The sequence below is a fragment of the Physeter macrocephalus genome, chromosome 8 (assembly GCF_002837175.3).
Source record: "Physeter macrocephalus isolate SW-GA chromosome 8, ASM283717v5, whole genome shotgun sequence".
Taxonomy (NCBI): Eukaryota; Metazoa; Chordata; class Mammalia; order Artiodactyla; family Physeteridae; genus Physeter; species Physeter macrocephalus.
The window spans coordinates 107,558,658-107,566,693 of NC_041221.1; the positions used below are offsets into that span (position 1 = coordinate 107,558,658).

An 8,036-nucleotide genomic window follows, 5' to 3' on the forward strand; every position below is an offset into this window, starting at 1 on the left:
GGCTGGGCCCGTGAGCCATGGCCGCTGAGCCTGGGCGTCCGGAGCCTGTGCTCTGCAACGGGAGAGGCCACAACAGTGAGAGGCCCGCGTAACGCAAAAAAAAAAAAAAAAAAAAAAAGAAAAAAAAAAATCTCCTTAGAATTACTTTTAGATAGTATACGTATTTAACTTTGGTTAATTTGGTAACATTCAACAACTCGCAAAGCATCAGACATCTTACCAGAAGCTAAAATATTACTTAACACTGTTGAAAATAAATCTTAAATGCTTTTTCTAACCATATCAACCATTCTGGTCAAGAATTCTCTTAAAGATATTACCCTTTGTGCACTGACTTTTAAGAAACCCCAAAATAACAAAATTTAATTTACTTTTTTGAAAGGAAGTGATAATTGGTATTGTCTCCTTCTACAGGCAGATAAACCCAAGAGATCAAGATGCAATTAACAAAGAGCAGCATTAATCTGAGCTCTGAGAAGTTAGCAGAAGTAAAAAAAATAAAATCAACTTCCAATTTTCAGGGCCCAAACATCCTGGAGAAGAAATAGAACATAGACCTGGCATAGCAAATAAAAGGTGTTCCTTCACTGGGTGTGAGCCAAAACTGCTTACATTCTGTAAAATTTTCTGTGACCCAAAGAATAATCTAAGATCAAGTAAATCATTTCCAGACTTGTATCAGTGTCAAAATCTAACACAGAAAATAGTTTTAAAGGAGCTTACTGAGCTAACTTTCCTTGACTATGAAGCTTCTCAAATTCACAGCTAAATTACCAACTCCAGTTTTGAAATGTTTTTAAGAAGTAGGGTTGGATTTCTAGATTAATTTCTGGCAATTTTTAACATCTACTTAAAAGCGAATTTCATTTTTTAAACATTTCTCTCAGAGATTGATCCTGTCCAGAAAGATAACATATGAAACTTCTGAACTTTTCTAAATTAATGAAATAACTGATGGAATATCTCCAAATTTCAATAGAAAAAGAATGTCTATGATAAACCGTCAACATATTTAAGAAGCTTATGTCAAGGACTGGCAAACAATAGCCTTTTAGCCAAATCTGGCCCTGCTGCCTGTTTTGTTTGTTTGTTTTATGGTATGTGAGCTAAAAATGTTTTTTTTTACCTATTTATATTAGATTTTGCCTCTTAGTTAGCAAAACCTAAAATATTTACTATCTGGCCCCTTAAGAAAGTTTGCAGACCCCTGGCCTACATCATTATTACTCATTACACATAACACTCACCTCGAAGTAGATAACTTTTAAATATATATCCCCAGCGCTGATCAACATACTAAGATTTCATAACCACTAACTGCCCACCAAACATTTTTAGATTTTCAGCCTCCTTTTTTTTTTTTTTTTTTTTTTTGCGGTACGCGGGCCTCTCACTGCTGTGGTCTCTCCCGTTGAGGAGCGCAGACTCCGGACGTGCAGGCTCAGCGGCCATGGCTCACGGGCCCAGCTGCCCCGCGGCATGTGGGATCTTCCCGGACCGGGGCACGAACCCATGTCCCCTGAATCGGCAGGCGGACTCTCAACCACTGCGCCACCAGGGAAGCCTCAGCCTCCTTTTAAAAAATTATATTTTTATAACAAAATTCATCTGCCATTTAAGTCCCTTTCTTGATTTTCTATCTAATGGTATTATCCTGCCCTTAAGCTGGAAACCACGTATCTTTGACTCTTCACAAACTCCCCACATTTAAGTCCTTTTTTACTTTCCATTCTTTCTGTTCAATGGCTCTTATATCCTAGCTCCTTTTTCTCCATTTCCCCTAAAAAACCTTGGTTCAAGTGTTTTTCTCCAAACCTATATTGAGACAATCAATTATTAACTGGTGTCCCTAAACTTAATCCCAACTCCCTCAACTCACTTAAAGAACGCATTCTGAATATCCCTATCACTTCCATTTATATCAAACAGTACATTTATAACATTACTCCAAAAATCTTCAACAGTTCCTCTCTACTAAAGCTGCATTTCATAAACTTAAGCCATTTGCCTACAGTCCTCACAATTTTTGCTATAGTTGTACATTAACACTGTGTCTTAAGGTACAGCAGTTGAGAACACAGGTTCTGGAGTCAGCTGGCCTGGATTTAAATGCACCAGTTATTAGCTGTGAAAAAGTTACTTAACCTCTCTGTACCTTTATTGCCTCACCTATCAGGTAAATATAATAGTATCCACTATCTCATTGAGTTCATTTGAGGAATAAATGAGTTAATATATAGAAAACATTCCAAAGTGCTTAGTAAATAATGTCATCAGCAACTATTATCAAATCTTTTTTTTAAACAACATTTTTTTTCACTCAAATACATTTTAGTTATCTCTTAAGCAATATCCATAAAGTTCCAAATTTGATGTGCTAGCTATATATTTTTTGATTCACATTAATATAAATATATAATGATAAAAATTAAAAACACTTGTCTGTGTGCCACTTAATATATTTTACCCACTTAAAAAAATACTGGCCTACAGAAAAAAAAAAGTTTGAACTTCGAATGGCACTTATGATTTACTACATCTGATCCCAGTTATGAGTATATCCTTACATCGAACTCTTTCCTTCCAATATGCTCTATTCCAAATGCTGTCCCCCAAATACGAATTTTCATCACAACTATTCCTCCCACCACCAAGAATGTCTTCACAATCACTTCACCTTTTTTCCCATTTCAGGACCAGATCACTCTTTCAAGACCTTCCTCTACAACACTGCTTCTTTTGTTTTTCAATTAATTCATGGACTAGCCTTCTTATTCGTTCAGTCTAAACCACTAAAGTGCAGCTGCTTCTTTAACACTGCATTTAAAGGTATTTTTCTAAGTGCAAAATCACAGTTCCTTTTCCCAGAAAAGCATCTAAGGAGATCTGTCTGAATTGTAAAGTACCTGTAAGCTCTTGGAAGTTAACTAAGACGGTGCTATCGAACGACTTTACATAGACAACTTTCAGTGATATCAGTTTATTTAAAAAGGGCCAACAATTAATCGTCTTTAAAGTACGTTCCCCAGAAAATAATACACATTTGTGATATAAGTGAAAGAAAGTAATATATCAATAATTTCCTATTAATATTTCATTCTGAACGTTATTATCTATGACAAATTTCAAACTTAATGTCTATTAATAATTTGTAGCTCTAAAAGTCCAAATTGCCTCAGAGGGCTAGTCAGAGGAAACTATGAATCGATGGCTAAGATTTTTTACTATGAAAAACAAAAAACCTACCACAGGCAATTTCTTTACTGAAGAAACAAAATACTACATTTAACATCAGGTGAAAGTTCCATCTACAACATATGATAGCCTTTTTCACTGTGGCAGTGGAACACCACAATGGCAAGAGCAAGCTTTGAAGTCTGATAGAGTTTAGGTTAGGATCTGCTCAGTACTTACTAGTACAAGCGTGGGCAATGAATGAACCTCCCTGAGCTCACTTTTCCTCATCTGTAAAATGAGGATATTAATATTTACTTTTCAGGTCTACAGTGCTGTTTAAATGAATACCACAGAGAAAATGTTTTACACAATTTTTGGAAAATGGTAAACATTTAATAAAGGTAGTTACTTCTTTCATTATATAAGCTGTTTGCTTAGAAATTTCATTTGGATTTCCTACCAGCACACCACCATTTTCCTCTTTTCTCTACCAAAGAAAATCTACTTGACATCCTCTGGTCTGTCTTACTGAATAGCAGTATCAGCCTCCTGGTCACCCAACAGCTTTATACCAGAGGTCAGCAAATTATGCCCTGGAGCAGGAGCCAAATCCGGCCACCTGTCTGTTTTTTAGTGGCCCGGAAGCTAAGGATGTTTTTTAAATTTTAAAATGGTCATACAAGTATCCACATAATATCCTCAATGTTGCCTTTTGGTCCACAAAGCCTACAACATTTACTATCTGGTCAACCTTTTAAAAAAAGTTTGCAGACCCCAGAGAAGATGCAACAAAGAAGCATCGAACATAGGTCAATGGAAGAGAAACCATGGAGCAGAAAAGGGTGAGCAAACAGCTCAATGGTAGCACTGAAGTCAAAGAAAATGGGTAGAGAAAAAAATCAATTGGCTATGGAAATTGGGAGGTCACTGTTAACATGGGAGAATATAGAAATAATACAGGGAATTAGATTTTGAGGCATTTAATAATAGTGGATAGTGAAGGAATAGAAGCAATGGATGTGGAACATTTATTCTGAAAATTCAGCAGTGGAAGAGAAAATATAAACACGAAAGTAGTTAAAAGAGGGAGCAAGATGAATGAAGGCTGCCCCCAGGATTTAGAAAATTTAGAGAAGGAACCCAGGAGTAAAAGTAACGGATATGTAAGGTGTCAGTTATGACTGCAGACACAGAATGAGAAAAGTCAGCTCTCTTCATTGAAGAAGAAATTTAAAATAGGAACCAATACCAACATATTCTAATACGTTAGTATGTTAATATGTATTCTGATGGAGGAGAGGAGAACAAGAAAGTTCACATTTAATTATTTCAGTGTCTCCAGGAAAGCAGAGACAAAGTTATCCACTAAGAATGACAGGAGGATAAGGAACTAAAAGCAAAAAGAGAAAAGATTTTTTTTTTTTTTTTGTGGTATGCTGGCCTCCCTCTGTTGTGGCCTCTCCCGTTGCGGAGCACAGGCTCCGGACGCGCAGGCTCAGCGGCCATGGCTCACGGGCCCAGCCGCTCCGCGGCATGCGGGATCCTCCCAGACCGGGGCGCGAACCCGGTTTCCCTGCATCAGCAGGCGGACGTGCAACCACTGCGCCACCAGGGAAGCCCCAAGAGAAAAGATTTTAAAATAACTTTTCAAGGAGAAAAAGCAACAGAACAAACAGGACACAAAATGGTCATGGACTAGAGAGGACCCATTTGTTCTTGATTATAAAAGCGTATGAGTTAAATATTTAAAATTTTTCAAAGTAAAAACTAAAATACCACTGTGACTTTTATATGGTCTTTCATTAGTACTGTCTCCCATTAACATTTAGAGCTATATGCAAGAGCAGAAAACTATAACTTACTCAAGTATTACACTCTTTACAGATTCAATTGTGAATCGAAAAACCTTTTTCATGTAAATAAAATTATATGTGGTTTCTAGACAAAACATTTTATGTACAAATCTATGTAGAAATAAGATACAGAAGTAAAACCAGCCAAAAGCAACCTCTTATTCCCTAAGTCCCCCAAGGAATTGGTTTGTTTGTCTTCTCTGATATTTATCACATCCACAAAAACTCAACTATATAGGAGCTTAGGGAAGAGTGAAATTTTAGATAATTTTCTTATCTGACCAGCTGTGGATCAAAAACACTTTTTGAATTTTATTGAAAATACTCTGGAAGGAAATTATACTAAAACATATTATAAAATTCTCTGCATTTTCCAAAATAGTATACTAAACATAATCTAAGCAGTTTGGGACTTTTTACTAGTACTAACACTGAACTACGTTGTAGTAAAGTAATACAAATGGAAGCTGTTCAAATCTATGTCTACTTAATTTAGTAAATAAGGCCCAAATGGTTTGTTTTTTTGGATGTGCCACACAGGTTGTGGGACCTTAGTTCCCTGACCAGGGATTGGACCTGAGCCCTTGGAAGTACCTGGGGACCTCCAGGGAAGTCCCTGGTTTTTCTTTTTAAATTGTGCCTACCTTTTACAATTTTCTGATCTTTTCCCCTAATTTCAAAATATTGTAATCTATGACTCCCTAGCATGCTTGAGGAACGAAGTTATTTATCCCCAATTTACTCCTTTTAAACTTCCATGAACTTGGAAACAAGATATAACGTTTTCCTAAAATATTAGAGCATGTGCTTAAAGATCTTTGTTTTGGCTGTTCATAGATGTTTTACTTGTTGGGAGATAGCGAGATCAGAGGAGCTTTCCTCATGGCTTTCAGCAAACATACAGGAGAGGAAAGGAGCTTAATTTAGCCTCATGATAATTATCTGTATATTCTGTCTTCCTCATAAAGCTGGTGAACACCAAGGCAACAGGAATCATTACTATTTGTATTTACAGAGTACCTGAAACAAAATGTGACCCCTGGGAGGATTTCAATAAATCCTTTTTAAGTATATCAAATCCTAATCAACTAAATAACCAATATTCCTTTTATTCTCCCAAAGTAATCAACAACAACAAAAAAGTTGTCCTGACATTTTTATCTTTGGTAAGGTTTTTTACCTTTTAAGCAAGGTTAAGGCCTAGGGACAGAAAAACTCTGGCAAAAGACCTCAAGTACTATAAGAAGTGGTCAGGAGATAGCACACCTCTCTTCAGCAATTAGGCCTAAGGTTAAAATGTGCCGGCATGGCTGAAAGGTTCTTTTAAACTCAAGATCTTGTCCTCAAACAGTTATTAAAGTTCTCAGGGTATATTTCAAAAGAGCTGGGTATTAACCTAACTCTCCAGTCTAATTCCAAGTCTGGTAATTATATGCTGCCTGTTAAAATTCCCCTTGCAGTTGTAATTTAATAAGGTGGCGTTTAGTTCTCGTCAAACAGCTCAGACAATGCAACCAGCTACAATGCTTATCCCATAAAGTGTAATGTTTCAGATGCGATTAAGTGATCATTTAGAATTTTTCAGGGAATCAGGTCGTACATTCATTAAAATATTTTTTCACTTGTAAAGAATAAACTATATACTTTTTAAGTGGCCAAAAATTCCTATACCTTGAAATATCACAGTAAATTTTAGTTTATGTTCTTTATAAGAGAGTTCTATTTGTAGCTATTATAATACTAACATGACAAGAAAACTCTTCAAGTATATCATCTTCAAGTTTTACAAAGCAGAGAAAACGCAAAAAAAACCCTCACAGACTCAAAGCAGAAGCTATTTATACTTTCCTTCTCAAGATACTGGTCAGAGTCACTGTGTTTCCCCATTTCTCCAATCTGCAAATACCAGAACTTAGCAGAACTACAGTAAAACATTAGGAAGATGAACAAGTGGCAAAATGAAACTAAACAGGAGTGTACAGCTATGAAATTTCATCATTTATCTGGCACCATATTAAAAGGCATTCTGGAACTGTGATCTTTTGCAGAGAGTAAGGGTAGAGGAACTGGAAACAGTAGCACAGAAATAGAATTACTCCCCAAGATTGTACAGACTATTGAAATGAGGTCCTAAAATAGATCTTAAGGCTTACAGATGCATATATAAGCAGAATCCTAGGTAGAATCGTTATCCTTGATGACAGCCTTAAAAAACAAACAAACAGAAACAGAACAGTAAGTGTTTCTGCCATTTCAATGTGTCTTAAAGAATACTCTAAAATTAGTTCCATCATTTAAGTACACCCAACTACAGGTTCTATAAGTCAATATATTACTAAAAAGTCAAAAGAAAAAAAGTTTCTATAATTGTGTTTTTCTCATCTGTATATTCTGTTTATAAAAAATCTGTCATTTTTCAGAGTACTGACATTACCACTCAAGGAAAAAACTTATAAATAAATATACTAAGACAATACTCTATAACCCTTGAAAGTCCAGAATCATTCTAGGCAAAGAAAACAATGCTACTATTAACAACAACAACAACAAAAAATCAATTTAAAAACCAAGAGCCGAAAACACTACCATTTACCACTGCAACAAAAAGAATAAAATATCTAGGAATAAACCTACCTAAGGAGACAAAAGACCTGTATGCAGAAAATTATAAGACAATGATGAAAGAAATTAAAGATGATACAAACAGATAGAGAGATATACCATGCTCTTGGATTGGAAGATTCAACATTGTGAAAATGTTGACTCTACTACCCAAAGCAATCTACAGATTCAATGCAATCCCTATCAAACTACCACTGACATTTTTCACAGAACTAGAACAAAAAATTTCACAATTTTTAAGGAAACACAAAAGATCCCGAATAGCCAAAGCAATCTTAAGAAAGAAAAATGGAGCTGGAGGAATCAGGCTCCCTGACTTCAGACTATACTACAAAGCTACAGTAATCAAGACAGTATGGTACTGGCACAAAAACAGAAATATAG

General features: G+C 35.8%; 1 protein-coding gene across 2 annotated transcripts in view; it reads right to left on the minus strand.

The window, feature by feature from the left end:
• The window catches only part of PJA2 (praja ring finger ubiquitin ligase 2), a 380,196-nt gene that overhangs the window by 37,567 nt on the left and 334,593 nt on the right, over positions 1 to 8,036 (minus strand). The window lies entirely within an intron of this gene.